Below are 25,433 nucleotides of genomic sequence, written 5' to 3'. Positions count from 1 at the left end.
GGCTTCAGTCAGGCACATCTTAGTCTTCAAGGTGATATCTTTGCTTTTCAACATTTTGAAGAGGTCTTTTGCAGCAGATTTGCCCAACGCAATGTATCTTTTGATTTCTTGACTGCTGCTTCCATGGGTGTTGATTGTGGATCCAGGTAAAATGAAATCCTTGACAACTTCAATTTTTCTCCATTTATCATGATGCTGCTTATTGGTCCAATTGTGAGAATTTTTGTTTTCTTAATGTTGAGGTTAGTCCGTACCGAAGGCTGTGGTCTTTGATCTTCATCAGTAAGTGCTTCAAGTCCTCTTCACTTTCAGCAAGCAAGGTTGTCTCATCTGCATAACCCAGGTTGCTAATGAGTCTACCTCCAATCCTGATGCCCCATTCTTCATATAGTCCAGTTTCTCAGATTATTTGCTCAGCATACAGATTGAATAGGTATGATGAAAGGATATAACCCTGATGCACAGCTTTCCTGACTTTAAACCATGCCATATCCTTTCATTCTGTCTGAAAAACAACCTCTCGATCTGTGTACAGGCTCCTCATGAGCAAATTAAGTGTTCTGGAATTCCCATTCTGCCCATTATGTTATCCATAATTTGTTATGATCCACACTGTCAAATGCCTTTGCATAGTCCATAAAACACAGGTAAACATCTTTCTGGTATTCTCTGCTTTCAGCCAGGATCCATTTGACATAAGCAATGATATCCCTGGTTCCACATCCTCTTCTGAATCCATCCTGAATTTCTTGCAGTTCCCTGTCAATATACTGCTGCAGCCACTTTTGAATCATCTTTAGCAAAATTTTGCTTGCATGTGATATTAATGATATTGTTCAATAATTTCCACATTTGGTTGTATCACTTTTCTTGAGAATAAGCATAAATATGGATCTCTTCCAGCCCATTGGTCAGGTAGCTGTCTTCCAAATTTCTTGGCATAGATGAGTGAGCACTCCCAGAGCTGCATCCATATGCCGAAACAACTTAACTGGTATTCTGTCAATTTCTGGAGCCTTATTTTTTGCCATTGCCTTCAGTGCAGCTCATACTTCTTCCTTCAGTACCATCGGTTTCTGATTATATGCTACTTCTTAAAATGGCTGAACGTCGACCATTCCTTTTTGGTATAATGACTCTGTGTATTCCTTCCGTCTTCTACTGATGCTTCCTATGTTGTTTAATATTTTTCCCATAGAATCCTTCACTATTGCAACTTGAGACTTGAATATTTTCCTCAGTTCTTTCAGCTTGAGAAATGCCGAGTATGTTCTTCCATTTTGGTTTTCTATCTCCGGCTGTTTGCACATGTCCTTATAATACTTTGTCTTCTCGAGCCACCTGTTGGAATCTTCTGTTCTGTTCTTTTACTTCTTCATTTCTTCTTTTTGCTTTAGCTGCTCAATGTTCAAAAGCAAGTTTCAGAGTCTCTTCTGATATCCATTTTGATCTTTTCTTTCTTTTCCGTCTTTTTAATGACCTCTTGCTTTATTCATCTATGATGTCCTTGATGTCATTCCACAGCTTGTCTGATCTTTGGTCATTAGTGTTCAATGCATCAAATCTATTTTAAATGATCCCTAAATTCAAGTGGGATATACTCAAAGTCATACTTTGGCTCTTGTTGACTTGTTCTAATCTTCTTCCGTTTCAACTTGAACTTGCATATGAGCAATTGATGGTCTGTTCCACAGTTGGTCCCTGGCCTTTTTCTGACTGATACTATTGAACTTTTCCATCATCTCTTTCCACAGACATAGTCAGTTTGATGCCTGTGTATTCCACCTGGCGGGGTCCATAGTCGCCGTTTATATTGTTGAAAAAAGGTATTTGCAATGAAGAAGTCATTGGTCTTGCAAAATTCTGTCATGCAATCTCCAGCATTGTTTCTATCACCAAGGCCATATTTTCCAACTACTGATTCTTCTTTATTTCCAACTTTCACTTTCCAGTCACCGGTAATTATCAAAGCATCCTGATTGCATGTTTGATCAATTTCAGACTGTGGAAGCTGGTAAAAATCTTCAATTTCTTCATCTTTGGCCTTAGTGGTTCATGTGTAAATTTGAATAAAAGTCGTATTAACCGGTCTTCCTTGTAGGCATATGGATATTATCCTATCACTGACAGCATTGTACTTCAGGATAGATATTGAAATGTTCTTTTTGACGATGAATGCAACGTCATTCCTCTTCAAGCTGTCATTCCAGCACAGTAGACAGTATGATTGTCTGATTCAAAAAGGCCAGTACCACTCCATTTCAGCTCACTGATGCCTAGCATATCGATGTTTATGTGTTCCATTTCATTTTTGTAGATTTTCAATTTTCTAGATTCATAGTTCATACTTTCCACGTTCTAATTTCTAAAGGATGTTCGTAGCTGTTTCTTCTCATTTCGAGTCATGCCACACCAGCAAATGAAGGACCTGAAAGCTTGACTTCATCCATGTCATTAAGATCAATTCTACTTCGAGGAGGCAGCTCTTCCCCAGTTGTCTTTTGAGTGCCTTCCATCCTGTGGGGCTCATCTTCTGGCACTATATCAGACTATATTCCACCTCTATTCATAAGGTTTTCACCAGTTGATTCTTTCCAGAGGTGGACTACTGGATCCTTCTTCCTACTCTGCCTTAGTCTGGAAGCTCAGCTGAAACCTGTTTGCCATGGGTAACCCTGCTGATATCTGAATACCGGTGGCATAGCTTCTAGCATCACAGCAACACACAAGTCCTCACAGTACAACAAACTGACAGATACGTGGGGTTCACTTACTTAGCAAATGTTATCAGGAAGGACATTGTGCATGGTAAAGTAAAGGATCAGTGAAAAATAGGAAGATCCTTAAAGAGTTGGACTGACACAATGGCTGCAACAATGGGCTCAAACATAGCAATGATTATGAGCATGGCACAGGACTGGACAGCTTGTCGTTCTTTTTACAGAAGGTGGACGTGAGTCAGAACTGACTCAACAGCATCTAACAACAACAACACACACACACGTGTGTGTGTGTGTTTGTGGGTAGTCTTTTCCTCTCTTTTTACATGACCGTATCTCCTTTTGGTAGCCTTCACCTGAGCCCTCTGGGTCACCAGTATACTCTTTAGAGACTGTAGTTTCTCTTCCATTTTCCTCATCCCACCCATCGTTTTTATATTCCAAACTTAAAAGGTCAGACCTATTTTCTTGGAAGAGTTCAAGAGCCTGCCTGGGATTCATTGTAGTTGAAATTGCCATTTCAAACTCTGCTCAGTGGTTTATATTCTTTTCACTGACCTTAACAAGTAATCATGAACTTGACATTCACTAGGAGTCTCAGACTACACCATGACTTACTCTTTTATTTAATAATTATGGGCAGAAAGTCTACTTTTGGCAAGAAGCTTAGTAGTCACTTCTGCAGATCCTTTTTTGAGCTTTTCATAATTTTCCCAAAAGCAAACTCGTTGCTTTCAAGTTGATTCCAACCTTATAGGACAGAGTAGAACTGTCCCATAGGGTTTCTAAGGAACAGCTGGTAGATTTGAACTGCCAACCTTTTGGTTAGCAGCCAAGTTCTTAATCACTACACCACTAGTGTTGATTCAAGCATACATGAGAGAAACAGGCTCTTTGATTGAGCACAGAAGAGCCTCTGGAAAATTCCTAGAGCAGAAAAACTAATCCAGGCATGTTTATTACTTGATGTATTTTTCACATTTTCTATTATATTATATAAGTAGAAATTATACTTAAATAAATTAGAAAAATCAAACATAGATTACCAAGAAAAATAACTTCCTTCATTTTTTGTTATTATTTTAAACTTAGCATCTCGATTTGCTCAGATTTTAAACAAAAAAGGTGAATTTTCAATTCTATATTACAGCATTACAAAGATCAGTTTTGATTTCTTGTGGTAATAGGGTAAGAAAAGTCATATATAACTAAAATATCCACTCCCTACCACAGTTTTTTCAAATGATAGAAAAGTTTCAAAATGGACCAGTAGACTATAATCTATTTTCCTTTATCTTGCTCATCCTTTTGTTTGGAGGCTCCAAGGAAATGAAGAAATAGAAATCAGGCAAGTAAAAAAAAAAAAAAAAGGAGTAGAAAATAAAAGGAGAGCAGATGATCTCTGAACTGAACTAGCTACCCATGACTCCTAAAGAGCAGATTATGTTAATATATGAATATACATAAAGGACCCTGTGCAGGACAATTGAGTCCTTGGGTGGTGCAGACAACATGTGTGGCTGTTAACCATGAAGTTGAAGGTTCAAGTTCACCTAGAGGTGCCTCAGGAGAAAAGTCTCATTATGTACTTCTGAAAAATTAGCAATTGGAAATCCTGTGGAGCACAGTTACACTCTGACACACATGGAGTCTCTATGAGTTGAAATTAACTCAAGTGCAATTGAAACTAGATGCAGGACAGAGGGAGTGTATTCTTTTAAAGCCATAATAGTGCCTGTGTGATCTGATGAGTATGGCCTTCAGAGGGAGTTACTTTTAATAAGAAATCGTTATTTACTAGGGAGCCAATAAAATGTCTGACAAACGGTATTCTTCACTAAATGGACACACTGTGAAGGGGCAAGGGGGACCTGCTAGAAACCTCTAAATGCCCCAGCATAGCCTCCAGCATGTTTTCTCTCCACCATGTCTCTCCTTTTACCAGCTCTATTTTATCCCAAATCCTTTGATACCCAGCATATCTGGAAACTCGGTCAACTGTATTTTTTTCTTCCCCATATGCTGACTTTAGCTTGTTTTCTCCCAATTCTGAGTTTCATTTGCATTTTCTATTGCATAAAACATGAGCTAAGTAAAAATGGATCCACCTGTGGGTTATGTAGAAAGAAACAAATTGGAAGTCAATGAGCCAGAAATATTTCAAAATAAAATTATCTCGAGGGGTAGGCTTTTAACACATTATCCAGAAATTCTGAATTTATCGCAAAATTAGGTAGAACACAACACAGAACAAATGTATGTCCAGAAATGAGAATTTTTTGGTGGACTTCACAGATGACTTGATGCTGATGTTCTTAGCCATTTTGTGGGTCAAAGACCTTTAGATGAATCTCAGGAGACACTGGAAAAGTCCTAGTTTGAAGAAAGCATAAGCATGTCTGACACTAAGGTGTGCATAGAATTTTAGAGAGTAGGGCCTTAAAGCCCATTCAGGGATCCCATGATAAGGACTTGAGAATCCCTTCAATCCCTTCTTTGTGTGAATGACTGAGGTGCAGTCAAGTTAAAGGTCAGAGCAGCCTTGTAGCATAACCAAGCCTCCAGACTCCCAGTCTAGGTACTCACCATCATTCCATTAGTCTTTATATAGAGTTTTGAGATAGGGGAACACTGATGATTCCTAAAATGGTTTACTATTATTTGTTTATATTTTATACTTAAATGTCTTTACACACTACTCCCATCACTGACTCACTTGGTCTCTTTCCATTTCATTTTCAAAGTACCTGACCTGAATATTAACGCTGGACATACCAATGTCCTTCCATGTTCTTCTGAGTTTCTTCATGAGTGGTAAAGAGGTATGCTGAGAACAATTCTTGCACTCATGTGTACATAACATTGCTCTTCAGGCTTCACAAAAATGGACCATGCTTTCCCATGCTGGGATAACTGTGGCTGACTGTGCAAGAGGATGATAAAAATCCAGTGAAGACTAAAAAAGAAGTTCCTTTTAAAGTCTTTAGTAAAATGGAAGCTTGCTGTATGCAAACAATGAAGAAACCTTGGAAGATAATGTTGTTGACTTCCTGTACTCCTTGACTCAGGAAGATAACTCAGGCCTCAGCAGGAAGATAACTGCCTACAGAGACCTCTCAGCAACCCCTTAAGATAACTGAACTGGCTTAAGTCAAAACTTTTCCAATACCATTTACAGAAGAAATTTACCAGCCATTGTATATTGCTCACGTTACTAAAAGCCTAGACTGTACCACGCATGGAGATGATGTTTTTATTCTGCAATACTTGTATTTTCAGAAATTCAACCAAGCTTAAAAAAAATAGAACACCACTGCCATTGGTACCCCTAACTCATTGTCCTTAATAGACTGTGTGTTTAAGGAGATGGGCTACCTTGGTGTTGAGAAATTCCCAATGCAGGTCATTTTAAGAAGGAGTCTAAGTGTGTGGTCTGAAATAATATTCCCAGTTCTGTCTGTTTCTATTTCCAAAAACCACTTGGAAATATATGCTCTTGATTTTGTAAGGAAGGAGTGATCCTTTAATACCTTCGGGAATAGTGCCTTAATGTTAGGCTGTGCTAGCTGCTATTTTTGGGTCCCCTTCTGACTTCCCAATATGCTTGCTGCAAATTGAATAATCATTCTTGGCTTCTATTGTTTCACTAGCAAAATGGGGAAGAATAACACATAGATGAGTTATGAGCGTGAGCTGAGCGTGTGTATCCCATCGGATTTTTTAAAAATAAGTTCCTGCAAATATTTGAGAAGAAAGCCTTGGCCCTTTGAAAGAGTGTCTGATCTCCTTAAAGGAGTACTGGAGGGTTTCAGAAAACATCTATAAAGAGAACTGGAGTTGTCAGTGTTCAAGAATAAATATGGACTTAGGAAAAGTAAAATAGGACTCTGATCTATGGGAACTACGTTGAAAACTCAGCTGTGTATTGCTCACTCATATAGGAAATGTGGTAAGGAAGTGCAGCATGACCCAGAATAGTTTAACATACACCATGCCAGCTGGATACGGGTGCAAGGCAGTAAAACCATAAGAATTGAGTAGAGGGTGGCCTGTTAGGGGAAAAACGAAAGAGGGAGGACAAAGTCAGGGAGATGCGGGGAGGAAATATGGGAAAAAGGTTGTGAGATAATCAGACCAAGAAGCCAGGATTGTCAGGTACAATGTGGTGTTTTGAAGGTACAATGATGAAAAAATCCCAGTGATGGCAGTGTGCCACAGCTAGAAAGTGAGACAGTGAGAAGACAGGATTTCTTTTAGATAGACCTTGGTTTGAATTCCAAATCGGCCGCTTATTGACTGTGTGACATCAAGCAAGTCACTTTATTCTTTTGAGCCTCATCTGTAAAATGTGGATAAAAACTGTCTCTTGGGGCTGTTGTATTTTAGGTAACGTATGCAACTAGGTTGAATTATGGTGTTGGTAAAGACTATTGAATATACCATGGACTGCCAGGAGAATGAACAAATCTGTCTTGGAAGAAGTACAGCCAGAAGGCCCCTCAGAAGTGAAGATGGCGAGACTTTGTCTCAAGTACTTTGAACATGTTATTAGGAGGGACAGTCCCTGGAGAAGGACAACATGCTCGGTAAAGATAGGATTAGCAAAAAAGAGGAAAACTCTCAAAGAGACGGATTGAAACAGTGACTGCAAAAATTGACTTAAACATAGCAATACTGTGAGGATAGCACAGGACCAGGCAACATTTCATTCTGTTGTACATGGGGTCACTATGAGTCAGAGCCAACTCAACAGTGCCTGACAATGACAACAACAAGAACCCTAGCAGAATGCAATAAGTAACAGCTATTAATTAGCCTAATGGGGCAGCAAAGGGACAGATAACTAAGAGGAAATGTTCACCACTTTCAACTTTTAACCTTCAGTTCTCAACCCCAAGGGATAATGTGATAGAGTAGTTCTAAATCAGAGTAAAGGCACCTGAGTCATACGTACCTAGGAGAGTTCTTTACTAGTATCTAGTTACATCCTGCAATAATCCTACAATTATTAGAACTGTGATATCCAGTACAGTAGCCAGTAGCCAAATGGCTAACTAAATTAGTGAAAATTAAAATAAAATTGTATTTCCTTGGTTTCACTAGCTACAGTTCAGTAGTTCAAGTGATCAATAGTTACATGTGGCTAGTGACTACTGTACTGGGCAGTATGTACACACACACACAAACACATACGTAAAGCATGCCCATCATTACAGAAAGTTCTATTGTCTGCACATGCTTGGCTGTACTGGATGATGTGGCCAAAAGGGTATAACCAAGGAGAAATTAAGGGGAGGGGGGAGGGGGAGGAACAGAAGTTGGAATGGGAACATTAGGCGTCGTTAAGATACCCTACTCTGTGTTTAAAAACCTCTTGCCAGTAAAGAGGGTAACGTAAGATCAGTAAGCAGTTAAACCTTTAGCTGTAATGTCCAAGGTCTGGTCTGAAAAGATTCTGACCACATTTAAAATTCATTTTAGGAATAGTACTTTGAGTTCTGATGGCAAGAGAGATAACTTACAACGTGGTGACTAATATGGAGAACTGTTTACCCAAAGTGGCTAATGTGGTAACATTGAGAACTGTATAAAAATTAAACAGATGCAATCATAGCAAATAGGCTTCCCTAAATAGACTGTACAAGTCAAAGAAGGATAGGTACTCTTATTAAACAGACATTATTTAAGGGCATAAATCAAAGTCTTGACAGAGCAAGAAGGAGAATTTCCTATGATGAATTCACCTAGTACCTAGCATGTGGTGTCTAAATATATGACTAGGTGGATAAATGGCCAAAAAAGAAAAAAAAAAAAAAAAACATAATCCAGAAACCTAAGGATGAAACAGCCGCTGCCACACCTGAAGGAGGAATAAAGTATGTAACATCTTCGTGGGGTTGACCCCGGGGTCTGAAGCTACTCGTAAGCAGGGTGTTAGCTACCATTTGTGAGCACTGACCCTCCGCCAGGCCCCAGACTAGGAGCTTTACGTGCCTATCTCATCAAATCCCCATAATGTAAAAAAGTCTTTGTCTCCATTTTACAGATTACGAAACTGAATCTTCCAATAGTCAAGACACCTGTTGAATTATAAGTCAAATGTCCAAAATAAGGTTCTTATTATTGTCTTTGTAATGGACAAATCTCTAGGTAAGATAAGGATGAATAACGAACCAAGAAAAAAAAAAGGAAGGGAATGGAAGCTTTTTAAAAGAGGCTGACTATTCCTCTCCTCTGCTTTATCCATTTATGTAATACACTACAACCAAAAAAAAAAAAAAAAAGGAATGAAGAGGAAGAGGGCATGAGCCTTTACTTTTGATGTTTGACCAGAGACCTTCAGCAGCAACCTGATAGTTCTAAATAGTTCCAAGGGGCTAGGAGAAGCACCAGATGGGATCCTGAAGCGGAAGTAGTCCCTGAGGCTGTTTCCTTCTGCTGAGGTTTGTTTGAGGATTTTATCTCTTCATGGGTGGGTCCTGATGCCTTGCCAGGTAGTTTTTACTAAGTATTACAGGTGATTGTTTTCTCTACACACAGTCTCAGTCCCTAGCCTCTGCTAAACATTTTATCAAACCACCCTCTTCCACAGTGGACAAAATTGAACTTATACAGTTGGATTCACATGTTCCGACATATAACGAACAATATTCAGAGCCCTCCCAAAGTAGAGGTTGAGGCATGACAACGTATTGAAGCTGGAAGCTGGGGAGAAGGAAATGAGAACTTATTCAAGATTTCATCCTAAATTCCTCTTTACCATACCTAATCAAGGTCATAGAACTAGTAAGTTTTAGAAATGAGAATCTAAAGAATGAGTAAATGAGGCTGTAGGAAAGAACCCTCTAGGCCAGTGCTTCTTAACATTGGAAGGACCAGGGGAGCTTAAAAAAAAAAAAAAAAAAAGATGCCTCAGTTCCAAGCCCAGAGATGTTGATGTAATAGGCCAGGGAGTGGGCTGGGCATTAGGATTTTAAAAGTTCCCCAAGTGATTTTATTCTGCAGCCAAAGCAGAGAATCTGGGATGATGTTACCCAATCCTCATTTTACATTATAGCTACTGGGAACCTTTTACATTCCACCCTAGAAATTCCTATTCTGTTTGTCTGGAACATTGACATTTCAAGAAACTCTCCAGGATTGCAAACCAGTGTGTTTAGCATTCATAGCAGCACATGTAAGGGCCAGAACATATAAAAGTCTGGTTTTCTGGTTGGGGTATGAGAAGGGGGAAAACTAGGCTGTAAAGGTCCCTAAGTGGTACATACAGTTTGCACTCAACTACTAACCTAAATGTTAGCAGTTTGATCCCACACAATAGTGCTGTGGAAAAAAGGCCCGGCAATCTGGTTCCATAAAGTTTACAGCCACAAAATACCTATGGAGCTGTTCTACTCTGTAATACATGGAGTTGGGATTCCAACACATATTTGGGGGGGGGAGCATAATTTAATTCATAACCCATCATTAATTATACTCTCCAGGATCTCTATTTGGGGAAGGGTAATGGAGTGTGAGTGCCAGCTGTCTAGGAGGCTTCTGAAGAGGGTGAATCCACAGGCCTCCTGGAGGGACCCCGTAGCCTCTGCAAGGGGAATGGGCAATGAGACTCTGTTCTCCACAGGGCAGGACAAAGACTGAGATGTTCCAAGAACATATACTGAGAACTGTATTAAGAAAGCAGGAACACAAACAGAAACCTGTACATCAGTGTACATGGCAGCACTTTTTATAATAGCCAAAAGGAGGAAACAATCAAAATGTCCATCAAGAAATGAATGGATAAACAAAATGTGGAGAAATGAAGTCCTGATGCATATCACCACACGGGTGAACCTTGAAACATTATGCTGCATGAAGAAAGTCACTTGCAAAAGGACAAATACTGTATGATCTCACTTATATGGAATAAGCAAATATATAGAAACCAAAGATTATTAGTGGTTACCAAGGATGGGAGGGAGTGGGAACACAGGAATGTTTGCATATGGGGCATTGAGGTTATATTAATGGTGGTCCAATAATTTAGAAAAGGATAGAGATAATGGTTGTATGGTGTTAAGAATGTAATCAGTCACTGAAACATACATGTAGAAATTGTTGAATTGGTGAATGTTGGGTTGTGTATATTTTCACCACACAAAAAAAAAAAAAGAACTATATTACTAATATTCCTACAGTGTGCTTAGCTCTAATGAACACCCCTGTCCTCTTTGGTATTTACACTTGCAAACCTGGTTCCTTAGTGTTTTTCCTTAGGATCATTCAGGGAAGGAGGGGGAGATGAAGAGAGGATGCTCAAGCACTTTGTCTTTCTCTGCTGATTGTGCATGCTGGGAAGATGGCTCCCAGCCCCAGCACTTCATGACTCAGAAGTTTGAGAAAGAACTAGGTGTCCACTCATGGGAAAATGATGACTTTTCATCACTCGGCAAACATGTCAAAAAGACAGAGCATGAAGAACAACTGTACACATTCTGTATAAACCCTTCATGTAGGCGCTGCCCCCTGGCTGATCTTGCTAAAATCTGTGTAAATCAACAAAACGTGCCTTGTGAGTCCTCTCCCTCCCTTCAGGGCTCTGAACCTGTTCCTTTCTGCTGGCTCCAACTACTGTGGAGAATTTGCATTTCTAACAGGTTCCCAGGTGATGCTAATGCTGCTGGTTCGGAACCAGTCCTGAGAACCACTAGTAGAGCTGTGGTTCTCAAAATTTATTGTACATAAGAATCACCTGGGGATGTTGCTAAACTGTAGATGCTGAGTCAGTATAGCTGGGGTGGAAATGCAAATTCTCACTAAGGGGCTGAACTGGAATGAACTGGTTTGAAGCTCTGGGTAAGACCCACTACCTCTTTGTATTAAGTTGTCAGCACAGCTCTTAATTTTTCCACAGGGACTAAACACCTTTTATTAGGTCAAAAGACAGAAGTGGCTTGCCCCTTCAGTTTCTCTATTACTATTTGACACCATTTATTGATTTCCTTCTATGCGCTGTGTGCTTTTTTATTTTTATATTTTGTTGTATTTTAGTGAAAGTTTACACAGGGAATTAGCTTCTCGTTTAACAATTTCTCTGGAGCCCTGGTGATGCAGTGGTTAAGAGCTCAGCTGCTAACCAAATGGTTGGCAGTTCAAATCCACCAGCTGCTCCTTGGAAACCCTACTGGGCAGTTCTACTCTGTCTTATAAGGTTACTATGAGTCGGAATTGACACAGAAAGGGGTTATATATATATTTCAATGACACTGATTATATTCTTCACAATGTATCAGCATTCTCGTTATTTCTCTTTTGGTTGTCCTGTTTCCATGAATCCAGCTTCCCTGTACCCCCTAGTCATCTCATCTTTGGTCTAGGATAAATGTTAACCATGTGGTTTTATCTAGACGATTATTTTGAGGAGCACAGTACTCATGGGTGAAATTTATTTTATAGGCCAATCTGTCATATGAGTGCCATGTGCTTTGAAAATATTTTTTTAAATTTTATATTATATAAATATATGTGCGCTGTCTTAGAAGAACAGCCAGAATGTTCCTTAGAAGTGAAAACTGAGAGACTTCATCTCACATAATTTGGACATGTTTTCAGGAGGGACCAATCCCTGAAGAAGGTAAAGTAGAGGGTCAGTGAAAAAGAAGAAGACTTTCAATGACATGGATTGACACAGGGGCAGCAACAATGGGCTCAAACATAGCAATGATTATAAGAATGGCTAAGGACTGGGCAGCATTTCTTTCTGTTATACACGAGGTCTCTATGAGTCAGAACTGACTCAAGGGAACCTAACAACAACAACAACAACAAATATATGTATATATGTGGAAGGAGCCTTTGTGGTGCAAAGGTTAGGGTCTTGGCTGCTAACCGAAGGTTGGTGGTTCAAACCTACCAAGGGCCTTTGCAGGAGAACAACCCAGCAATCTGCTTCTGAAAAGATTATACTCAAGAAAACCCTATGGGACAGTTCTACTCTGTCACATGAGGTCACTATGCATTGGACTTGACTCTGAGGTAGCATCCAACAACAACAATGTATACATGTGTATGTTTGCATATGCACAAGGGCCTGACACCTTACCAGCCTTCAGGCCTCAGTCCCAAGATTTCCTTCTTAGAGAAGTCTTTTGTCACCATCCTTTCAAATGTAACCTCCCATTCTCCACCCTACCCAATTATGTTTTATCACATCATCCTGTTGATTTCCTTTGTGGTACTTATTTTATTTTCTATAATTATCTTGTTATGTGTTTGTTTGTTTGTTATTTGTCTCCTGCACTACACAGCAGTCTTTGTGGAGGCTGGGAGCTTGGGACTCTTGCTCACTGCTCTGCCCTCAGCATCCACAGCAGTGTCTAGCATATACTAGGTGCTCAACAGAGATGCTAACTAGGGAAATACGCCAAACACTAATATGTGAAGTCATTCTGAGGTTCACAGAAAGGAAAGGAGGAAATTTCACATCCTGGCTGAACCTCTTACTCTATGTGATTTTGAGAAACTTATTTGAAGTTTCTCCATGATCCTTATTTCTTTATATTTAAAATAAGGATAATAACACCTCAACATAAAACTGAAACAAAAATCTTCACCACTGGACCAATAAGCAACGTCATGATAAACGGGAAAAAGATTGTCAAGGATTTCATTTCACTTGGATCCACAATCAACACCCATGGAAGCAGCAGTCAAGAAATCTAAAGACACATTGCATTGGTCAAATATGGTGCAAAAAACCTTTTTAAAGTGTTGAAAAACTGGGATGTCACCTTGAGGACAAAGACTAAGACCCAAGCCATGGAGTTTTCAATCACCTCATATGCATGTGAAAGCTGGACAGCGAATAAGGAAAACTGAAGGAAAATTGATGCCTTTGGATTATGGTGTTGGCAAAGAACACTGAATATACCATGGACTGCCAAAACAATGAACAAATCTGTCTTGGAAGAAGTACAGCCAGAATGCTCCTCAAAAGCGAAGACGTCAAGATTACGTCTCACATACTTTGGAGATGTTGTCAGGAGGGATCAGTCCCTGGAGAAGGACATCATACTTGGCAAAGTAGAAGGCCAGCAAGAAAGAGCAAGACCCTCAACAACATGGATTAACACAGTGGCTGCAACAATGGGCTCATGCTTAACCGGGACTGCGAGGATAGCACAGGGCCCGGCAGTGCTTCGTTCTGTTGTACATAGGGTCGCTCTGAGTTGTGTGAGGATAGCACAGGGCCCGGCAGTGCTTCGTTCTGTTGTACATAGGGTCGCTCTGAGTTGCAACCAACTCAATAAACCTAACAACAGCAATTATGAAGTGAGAATTAGATGAGATAATGTATACAAAGGTACACAACATAGCAATGAGAACATAGAAATCACTCAGTAATAAATAGAGGTAGATGGAAAGCTGCAATCTAGTCCACTTCAACTCATGGCAGTCTCATGTACAACAGAATGAAACCTAGCCTTTTCCTCTGTATCCTGATGGTAGCTGGCATGTTTGAGTACCGCATTGCAGCTATTGTGTCAATCCATTTCACTGAGTGTCTTATTTGTCCTGGCTGGCCCTCTACATCACCAAAAGTGATGTCCTCCTCCAGCGATAGATCCCTCCTGATGACATGTCCAAAGTAAGTGTGTCGGACAATGTTCTGCTGTGATCAACAGGGTTTTTACCAACTGATTTTCAGAATTGCCAGGCCTTTCTTTCATAGTCTGTCCTAGTCTGGAAGCTCCATTGATACCAGTCCACCATGGATGATCCTGATGGCATTTGAAATACCAGTAGCATAGCCTCTAGCATCACAACACAACACACAAGCCACCACAAAATAATAAACTGAGAGATGGGTAGTGACACTCAAAAACAGAAGCCACAAACTTTCTACTTTCTTCCTAGAATATGACCCTCTCATATGTTATAATTATCAGTATAATAAACTTAATAAATTTTAAATAGGAAATGTTTTAGAATTATGCACATCCACATATAATTTTGAAGCAGTATAGGGACTGCCTTATATTAAGTAGTCAATACATGTTTGGTGTGGGAATAAATGAGTTTGTAAACAGTAGATATACTGATCTCTATTCTCTTAGTAATTCTTTTCAAACTTTATACACATAGGAGCACCTGCTAATACTGGTGGGGAAGGGAAAAATTCCCATTAAAAAAAACATAACAGATCCACCTCACAACCTTAGGTATAGTGAACATTTAGATGTGAGCCAAACCATTCATCTCCGAGAAGAAAATAATTTCTAATTCCTTTCTGGAGTGAGATTATACCATGAAATAAGCCTTGCTTTGTCTAAGTACTACTTCTTTCTCCCAGGAGAAAATCCGAGCCCCTAGGTATCTCAAGACAGCCCTTTAACAACAAAATAACAAAGAATCAGGGTGTTTCCCAGCCCCCTTCTTCCTGGAAGCGGTTCCTGCTTCTCAAAGGTTTGCTCTGTCTAATGCCAGCACACCCACCTGCGGATACTCACGCCTTGCATTTCCTGTTGGTAATGTCCGTTGGAGCATCTGGTGACATCAATGAGACAAACAAAACACACACATATACATACGTACATACACATATACACATGTGTCGAAGGAAGGAAACTTGGGGGTCAGAGTGGCCCTGTAATTTATGACAAACACACATTGTTATTATTATCTTTATCATCATTTGGGAATATTTCCATAGGACAGTTTCTGCCTTTGAGGATATAAACACATGGCTACCAACATTATCTTCTGGACACACTTCTAGATTTACACATCAGTTTGCCAATTTCCTCTGTCCGTTTGGTCTATCACCAAAGAGAATCTGCACTTTTTCAAATCTCACATTAATAGAAGTATCTGGCAAGAGAAGATATTATAGATTATAAATAGTCAGAAACAATATATTTGCCCATCAATTCCCTCCCAACCTAACACCTTCCTTTTTTTTTTCTCCATAAGGAGAAGAAGAAAGGAGTAAAAAAGAGGAAGTACTTTTTTTTTTTTTAATCTTGGCATTTGACAACACATAGGTTCACACAATATACCCAGCCAAGTTGTTATTTCCTTTCAGTAAATGCTGAAGTTAGATTGTAATGTACTGAACGAATACAAGAAGCCATTTATTTCTTTATTTTTATTCCCTTATTTTATACAGTAGCTTTCATGGACCCTCTTGCAAAGACCTAAATATATTCAGTAGGCAAAAAAAAAAAAAAAGGCAAGTCATTGTTAATTCAAAGGACTAGCAAAAGCTGGTTTCACTTGTTTATTTTGTTTGGTTTGTTGTGTTAACATCAGATTATTAAAGATACATTGTCTCATTTCCTTTGTTTGTGTTTTATTAGAATATTAATTACTGTTATTACTCTTATTACCACTCTTCATAATAATATCTTACCTTTAAATGCAGCCTCTCGTCCTGCAATATCCCAGAGCTGTTTACAACCTATTGAGCAATGTAGACATGGGCCTCCCTTCACTCTCCTTGCCATATGTACCCACTCCCCAGCAGCTGTAAAACCCAGCAGCTGTTTAACTAGATGCTTACTCTGGGCTGGCATGGAGTTAAGAGCAGAAAGGGCTAGATAATGCATGCCTGAGACCCCTCTGAGTAACCAAGTCATTAGCCATGGTGCTAACACGCCCCAAGAGACAAGCAGAACAAAGATCTTTTTTGAATTGTGGGCCTTCATCAAAAGCTGAAATAGGTAGTTTGTCTTCTTCTCTAGGCTTGAGTTAGAGAGGAAAGTCTACAAAATATGTTATTTCTGCGAATGTAAAAAGGAAATAAAAATTTTGAAGTTTAGTGTTCTTAGAAAGTTAACACTCTTAGGGCATTTAATCTTTGGGATCCATTTGTACTAACTACAAATCCCTCTTCTTTTCATGTCCACTTTTTACTATTCACTTTCTAAGGTGAGAATACTGAGACCTGTTTGAATCCCATCCAATTTCATGTGTTTTTTTTTTTTTTTTTTGACTTTGTTGTTTGTTTGTTTTCCTCCAGAGAGTTTATCTGACTACCTTGAACCTTGTTTGGCTTTCAGATACAATCACGTTGCCTTTTCCTGTAAGGCCACATATAGAAAGCATTTTGTACTTTGTAGAGCTTTAGTGGAAGAGTGGAAGACGCATATTCATCTCTCTTTCCAAAATTTCCATTCTCCTTATATTTAGGAGAAAAGTGGGCTTCTTTGTCATAGGAATATTTTTCAGAGTCTAGGTAGACAGAAGTAGCTCAGCTATTCTTTCATTGTTCTTACCCATTCCCCATATGATTCCATCTATGATCATCCTGCCTTCTCCTGAATGAGGCCCCGAGCAATGCAGCCTAGCCCCAATTCCACCACCACACAAGAAAGGCCTGGAGAGGACTAGGAACCGAGACTCAAATAAGCATTAACTGCACTCACCTCCTCCACAACCAAAGCCATCAATTACTTCTGCTACTGCTCAATCCTGTGACATGGAACCGCTGTTCTGGGTGAGAAGACCTCAGCAGTAATTCAGTTTCCTCAAGTTCCTAGACTGGATGGATGCTGTACACTAATTAAGTAGAATACCCAGACTTCCGGCTTGAGTTTTAAAAAACAAAGCAAAGATCACTTCCTCCAAATCTGATTCATCTTTCCAGGTGATCTTTGATGACTCAATGAAGTTTTAAACCCATTTGGTTATACTATAAAAATGCTGGCAGCAGCATTCGCTCATTAGGGTAGTTATTTTTGAGTTGGGGAAGAGAAAGTTTACTGGAAGGCAGATTTATACCTGACAAATGCACGTTGCCCTTAACCTATTTCCAGGGAACCCAGAGAGTTCCAGGGAGCCTGATTTTTCTACATGCAAATAAAAAAGCAGCTGCCATAAAAGTGAGATAACTATGTCATGCACCAAAACTCAATTTTCTTTTCATGTCGTTTAATCATGGTATAGCTGTTGTTGTTAGATGCCATCAAGTTGGTACTGACTCATAGTGACACTATGCACAACAAAACAAAACGCCACCTGATCCTGAGCCATCCTCACAATCATTAAACTATGTTTAAATCAATTGTTGCAGCCACTGTGTCAGTCCTTCTTGTGGAGGGTCATCCTCTTTTTTGCCTCTAAGGAGCACTCTGGCTGTTCTTCTTCCAATATAGATTTGTTCCTTCTTTTGGCAGACCATGGTAGATTCAATATTCTTTGTCAACTCCATAATTCAAATGCTTCAACTGTTCTTCAGTCTTCCTTATTCATTGTCCAGCTTTTACATGCATATGAGGGGATAGAAAATGCCATGGATTGGGTCAGGCATACCTTAGTCCTCAAGGATATATCTTTGCTTTATAACACTTTCAAGAGGTCTTTTGTAGTAGATTTGCCCAATGCAATACGTCCCTTGATTTCTTGACTCCTGCTTTATGGGCGTTGATTGTGGATCCAAGTAGAATGAAGTCCTTGACAACTTCAATATTTTCTCCTTTTATCATGGTGTTGCTTATTAGCCCACTTGTGAAGATTTTTGTTTTCTTTATGTTGAGGTGTAACCCATAATGGAGGCTATATGTAGTCTTTCGTCTTCATCATTAAGTGCTACAAGTCCTCTTTACTTTCAGCAACGAAGGTTGTGTCATCTGCATAATACAGGTTGTTAGTGAGTTTTCCTCCAATCCTGATGGTATGTTCTTCATATGTTCTTATTCATACAGGTTGAATAAGCATGATGAAAGGATACAACCACGGACACCTTTCCTTACATTAAACCACACAGTACCTTCTTGTTCTGTTTGGACAACTGCCTCTTGATCTAAGTACAGGTTCCTCATGAGCACAATTAAGTGCTCTGGAATTCCCATTCTTCGCAATGTTATTCATAAATCGTTATGACCCACACAGTTGAATGCCTTTGCATAGTCTATACTTAAACATTTTTCTGGTATTCTCTACTTTCAGCCATGATCCATCTGACATCAGCAATGATATCGCTCATTCCACATTGTCTTCTGAATCCAGCCTTCATTTGTGCAAATTCCCTGTTGATGTACTACTGCAAAATTTTTTTAATTATCTTCAGCAAAATTTTACTTGCATGTGATAGTCATGATATTGTTCAATGATTTCCACATTCTGTTGTATCACTTTCCTTGGAATGGGCATAATATGGACGTCTTCTAGTCGGTTGGCCAGGTAGCTATCTTTCAAATTTCTTGGCATAGATGAGTAAGCATTTGCAGTGTTGCATCTGTCTGTTGAAACATCTCAATTGGTATTCCTTCAATTCCTGCAGCCATGTTTTTTGCCAATGCCTTCAGTGCGGCTTGGACTTCTTTCAGTGCTATCAGTTCTTAATCATATGCTACCTCCTGAAATGGTTGAACGTCAACCAATTCTTTTCAGTAGAATGGCTCTGTGTATTCCTTCCATCTTCTTTTGATTCTTCCTGAATTATTCAATATTTTGTCCATAGAATCCTTCAATATTGCAACTCGAGGCTTGAATTTTTTCTTCAGATTCTTCAGCATGAGAAACTTTGAGCGTGTTCTTCCCTTTTCGTTTCCTAACTCCAGGTCTTTGCACGATTCATTATAATACTTTATTTTGTCTTCTTGAACCATCCTTTGAAATCTTCTGTTCTGGTATAATACTTTATAATACACAAAACAGCTTAAAGGGTTGTATCTAAATAGCTATCTGAAATGGAATACATTGGAAAATATGTTTATTGAAAATACATGTATATATACTATATAATGAAAAATTCATTACAAATTTTGATGGTAATTGTATTTCTGCAGTTAAATATGCTTCAACTGACTGGATTATAGGTTTCCATGAGCTATGTTAGCCGAACTTTGGTGTTATTCAATGCCTCTAGAATCCCAGACCATTAGAACTAGAATACCAGAAAATTCTGCTTATCAGTTGGATCTGATGATGTGGAAAGACTGTATATGCATTAGTTATTCTGTTTTGCCTGGGAGAAGGAGGGAAATGAAATATTATAAAATAATTTGATATCTCTGAAGTCCTCAGAATTCCTTCAGATCACTGAGCCATGGATTGGTGTCACAATATCTCCCAGATTCAGGACTTGGGCAAATTAGAAAGAAGTATGGGAGCGTATCACCTTTCTTGTACCTGACTTCATTCTGCCTCTATGATTAGCAGAATGAACCCAGAAACTTCCATTGACAATAATAACTATTCTGAGATATTAATTCCTATCCAGATGTTGGAGTGAATATATGAAGTTGCTGGCTTATGAGATTAAAACATTTTCATGAATGCCTTTTATCACAGAACTGCCTCGTCTTGCAGCTAGTGCAGCATCATCTCTGTACATAGCATCAGAGAAGGTGCAAACTGAAGCCAGGTGGACCACAGTTGGCACATCTTCCACTTTTGTTGATTTAATGCTACAGGCATCCTGTGATTCATATGGCCTTTCACTTGGCTATTTATTTTGTTAGGGAGGCCCATGAAGTTGGAAGTTAAAGTTATTTTCCCTGAGGAAAGTTTGCTGTGACAGAAGTATAGCACCCAAAATATCAGCTGAGAAATAAATCTGAGGCAGAATTGTTAATAACACTGAGAGAGATGAGAAAGTGTTTGGGGGCAAAATGGTGTTATTTTAAATTTTCTCTGAATATTACATATCCTTCTCATATTTTAAAATTATGGATAAACATGTATTATAAAAAGTTAAGAGGAAATTAGCTTCAACAGAAAAAACAGGTTTAAAGAAAAAATATCTCTGTTTGAAATAAGGGACAAAAAGGAGCTGCTGTTACATATAGTATTCTGTGCTGAAAGACAAGCAAACCAAACCAAACTTGTTGCCATCAAGTCAATTCTGACTCATAGTGACACTATAGGACAGAGTAGGACTGCCCATAGTGTTTTCAAGGAGTGGCTGGTGGATTCGAACTGCAGACCTTTGTTTAGCAGCAGAGCTCTTAACCACTGCACCTCCATGGCTCTGTACTGAAAGATAAGGGAGATTTAAAAAAATCACTGTGGGGAACATGGATGACATCCCTACCTTTGGTGTCTTTATTGATTTATATACGACATATACAACACATTGTTGTATATTGGAGCCATACAAAACACTGGAGGCTTGGTGGTACAATGGTTAAGAGCATGGCTGCTTGCCAAAAGGCCAGCAGTTCAAATCCACCAGCCCCTCCTTGGAAACCCTATGGGGCAGTTCTACTCTGTCCTATAGGGTCACTATGAGTCGAAATTGACTCGAAGACATCAGATATATACAATACAAGGACTGCTGGGGAAGCAGAAGGCTGCGATAAAAATCAAATCAACCTGTGTAGCTAGAGAGAGTGTCCCACTGAGGTATTATAGAAAACAGAGCTCTGGACTTTGGGGGTTTTGAGAAAAGTAAGTTATTGTCTACTAGAAATCAGATGAGTGAATAAATATCTGATGTTGGCCTTAGAAAGGAAGGGACACATATACTGTATAGAAAAGGGTAAGGTCAGACAGTTGAGAGGGTTCAAAGCCAGGATCCAGAAGAATTATTACTGCGAGAAAGAGTGAACCGGTAGGTTTTTTGGAAGCCTTCTCAGATTGAAAATAGCATCTTGCTTTAGCTGCCAGTAGAAGAATGAGCCAGAGAGAGTACATGTTCTTAAGAACTGTTAAAAAGTAAAGATGCCACTTTCAGGGCTAAGATGCACCTGACCCACGCTATGGTATTTTCAATGCCTCATATGCATGAGAACGCTGAACAATGAATAAGGATGACTGAAGAAGAATTGATGCTTTTGAATCGTGGTGTTGGTAAGAATATTGACCAGAAAAATATTGCCAGGAAAATGAACCAACCTGTCTTGGAAGAAGAATAGCCAGAATGCTCCTTAGAAGCAATAATGGCAAGACTTCATCTCACATACTTTGGACATGTTATCAGGACAGACCAGTCCCCAGAGGACATCATGTTAGTAAAGGAGAGTATCAGCAATAAAAAGGAATACCCTCGACAAGATGGACTGACATAGTGGTTGCAACAATAAGACAAACATAACAATGATTGTGAGGATAGTGCAAAACTGGGCAGCATTTTGTTTCATTGTACACAGGGTTGTGTCTTAGGCCAGGTTTTCTAGAGAAGCAAAACCATTCGAGCATATAAATATATATATAGAGAGAGATTTATACCAAGGAAATGGTTCACATGGTTGTAGAGGCTGGAATACTCCAAGTCCATGAGTCAGGATAGAGGCTTCTCCCACTGAATGTAGCCACGGGGGCTGCCCAACACAAGATTGGCAGATCAGAGAGCAGGACTGTTTTTCACAGGCTGTGAAGATCTACGAATTCCAAAGACTGACAGGCATGACCGCAGGTAAGCTGCTAGCTCAAATCCCATGAACCAGAGGTCATATGAACAGGAGCCAGCTGCAGGATCCAGAATGGGCAAAAGCCCCCAAGCTTTGCCAGAATATCCCCTTATATTCAATGCAGGCCACTAGCCCAAGGAAACTCCATTACAGCAGATCTCATCAAGGAGGTGATCACATAATGTCAAATCTTATCATGCAAGTGATTACACCATTACCTCAAACCACTGAGATTCATGGCCCAGCCAAGTTGACACGCAACCTTAACCATCACAGGTTGCTATGAATCAGAACCTACTTGATAGCACCTAACACTAATACAGAAACCCCAGAACCCAGTGCCATCGAGTCGATTCTGACTCATAGCAACCCTAGAGGACAGAGTAGAGCTGCCCCATAGAGTTGCCAAGGAGCGCCTGGCAGATTTGAACTGCCGACCCTGTGGTTAGCAGCCGTAGCAGTTAACCACTACGCCACCAGGGTTTCCAGACATACACACCAGAACTGGGCTGAGTCCCTCAGTGGTACAAATGGTTAAGTCCTCGGCTGCTGACTGAAGAGTTGGAAGTTTAAGTACATCCAGAGATGCCTTAGAAGAAAGTTCTGGCAATTTACTTCCAAAAAAATCAACCACTGAAAACTCTATAGAGCACAGTTATATTCTGACACACATGAAGTTGCCATGGACTGTCAGAATAAACTCGACAGCAACTGTTTTTTTTTTTTTTTTTCTTTTGGTTTTATTATATTCCTTATTCACTGGAGAAGTACATTATTTGAAGCTATTAAGAACTTTTTAATTGCCTTCTATGTCAACAAGGCATAAAATACATAAATATAGCTTGCGTTTTAAAGAGTCATAAAGCTCAGTTTCTTACATAGTCAAGGTCTACATAAGAAACTATTAAAATCAGTTATCATATAAATTATATGACAATGTCACACATAAACTAACTGGTGCCTTACTTCTATGACTCACTCTTCCGTGATTAATTAGAATTTATAAAGTTGGTTTTGCATAATTCAGTGTACTCGTGCCTTTTGTACTTTATCACTTACTGTAGATTAGCGGCAGTTAGCTTAGGTAGATCAGATAGATTCATGTGTACTCTGAAACGGCTTCTCAGGTGGTTATTTATAGTGCGCTGCCTTGCCTCCACTACCATGTCCCACAAAACTGCTGCTCTGGGTCACGTCTGGAGCATATCATCTCCACTTCCCAGTAACAACTCCAACTTTCAGATGGAATATTGTCTTCTCCTCCATTCCTCCTTTGATGATGGTGTAGAAATTCTAAGTGGGGGAACAATCAAAGAAGAGCAATTTTTAATTGTTACAAATGCTTTATCTATGGGAAATTACCATGTAGGGATCCTGATAAAAGCGATGGGGAGTAAAATGTCACCTATGCAGAGCATGGGAAGGACAGTGTGGAGGGTTCTAGACTCTGAATTATGAGGAAATAAAGATTTGTTTGTGGTCGAAGAGAGAGAGCTGATCTCTCCAACCTGATCTTAGGACAGACACCCTGAACCTGAGAAGACATTAATAGTGCTAAAATTGCAAACTTTCAGTAAAAACGTGCTCAAAAAAACCAAAGAAATACTTTAGTTTTGCTGAGAATTTGGGTAGTTAAAGGTGAAGACCATTTCTGTGCTTGGAGAAGGTTGGTACCAGGAGAGTAAACATCCAGGAAAGCCATTTGCCTGACTACTTAAGTTGACCTGAGAATCTCTGGGACCACAAAATTTCAGAGCCACTCTAGCAGCATAGGATTGCTGAAGCAATCTCAAGTCCCTCTCAGTCCCGCTTCCATACCTCATCCAAGTGTGATCAATACTAACTCTACAACAGGCTGTCACGGATCCATACTTTCCAAGGCCCCTTCATGTCCCACTGAACCACTATCACAGCTCCGAACTCCCCTCTGTTTTCAGTTTTACCAGATACAATCCATTCTCCATACAGGCAAATCATTTAAAGTTATTAATAAAATCATGCCACTTAGCAATTTATAAATCTCCGAGACCTTCTCACTACCAAAACCAAAACCCATTGTCATGGAGTCGATTCCAACTCCGAGTGACCCTATACGACAGAGTAGAACTGCTCCATAGAGTTTCCAAGGAGCTCCTGTTGGATTCAAACTGCTGACTTTTTGGTTAGCAGATATAACTCTTAATCGCTACACCACCAGGGTTTCCCTTCCCACTACGCAAAAAACCCAGTGCCGCTACAGGAACACGAAAATGCAAACTGCCAACAGATTCTAAAGAACCCGACCTTGCCTCCCTCTCACTTTCATCTTCACTCATGCGCTCCACTTAGGCGGCTTTGTTTCTGGTCATTTAGACCTCAGCTCAGATATCCTCAGATCACTCTTCCCTGGCTGCCCTGTCACTGTCTCATATAAACCTGTTCCTGTCAAGTTGATTCCTACTCAGTGACCCTATAGGACAGAATGTCCAGTATGGTTTACAAGTCTGTAAATCTTTACAGAAGCAGACTGCCACATCTTTCTTCTACAGAGTGGCTGGTAGGTCCAAACAAATGACCTTTTGGTTAGCAGCTGAGTGCTTTACCACTGAGCCACCAGGGCTCCTATTGTCTCACATAGCACTTATATTTTCCTTGTTTGGGTTAATGGCTGCCTTTTCCAGCTTGAATGCATTATCTGTATCTCCAATGCCTAGAACAGTGCCGGACACATGTTAGATAGTTGCTCAGTAGATATTGGTTGAATTACCATGTGAGAATTTCTCAGGGATTGCCAGACACTGCTTCACAAGAGAAACTCCAGGAAGGCTCCTACTATTACAAAAAAGTTGAACCCTCTACCGTAGAGCCAATTCCAACTCACAGTGACCCCGTAGGGTTTCCGAGGCCGTAAATCTCTACAGAAGCAGACCGCCATATCTGTCTTCTGCGGAGCTGCTGGTGGTTTCCAAACGTAAACTTTTCGGTTAGCAGTCAATCACTCTAACCACTGCACCACCAGGGCTCCTGTAAGAAAGTTAGGGGATCAATAGTATACCTCTGGTCAAGTCTGAATATAAAATGTTTGCAACAACAATTGCAATATATTTAAGAAAGAAAATCTGAACAGCAAGGGACCAGTTAGTCTGACAATGTATTTCAGAAAAAAACTTTACTCTGGCCGTAGATTCATTCATCCGTTCTCTTTCATTTCTTTGTATTGTATATATTCCCGGAAACATTATTCTCTGTGGTCAGTTCTGATTTCAACCAAAGAAAGAGATTCAAATCATGAAATCTCTAGAAGAGATTAAATCCTAATTCCTCTAGGCTGGACAGTATGACTCCAGCAGATTTCAGTGGTAAACTGATGCATTTTCAGCCTCTTTAGAGGAGCAAC

This window comes from Loxodonta africana, chromosome 2, assembly GCF_030014295.1.
Source record: "Loxodonta africana isolate mLoxAfr1 chromosome 2, mLoxAfr1.hap2, whole genome shotgun sequence".
Taxonomy (NCBI): domain Eukaryota; kingdom Metazoa; phylum Chordata; class Mammalia; order Proboscidea; family Elephantidae; genus Loxodonta; species Loxodonta africana.
The sequence above is the reverse complement of the archived record's forward strand: the minus strand, read 5'-3'. Positions refer to the sequence as shown.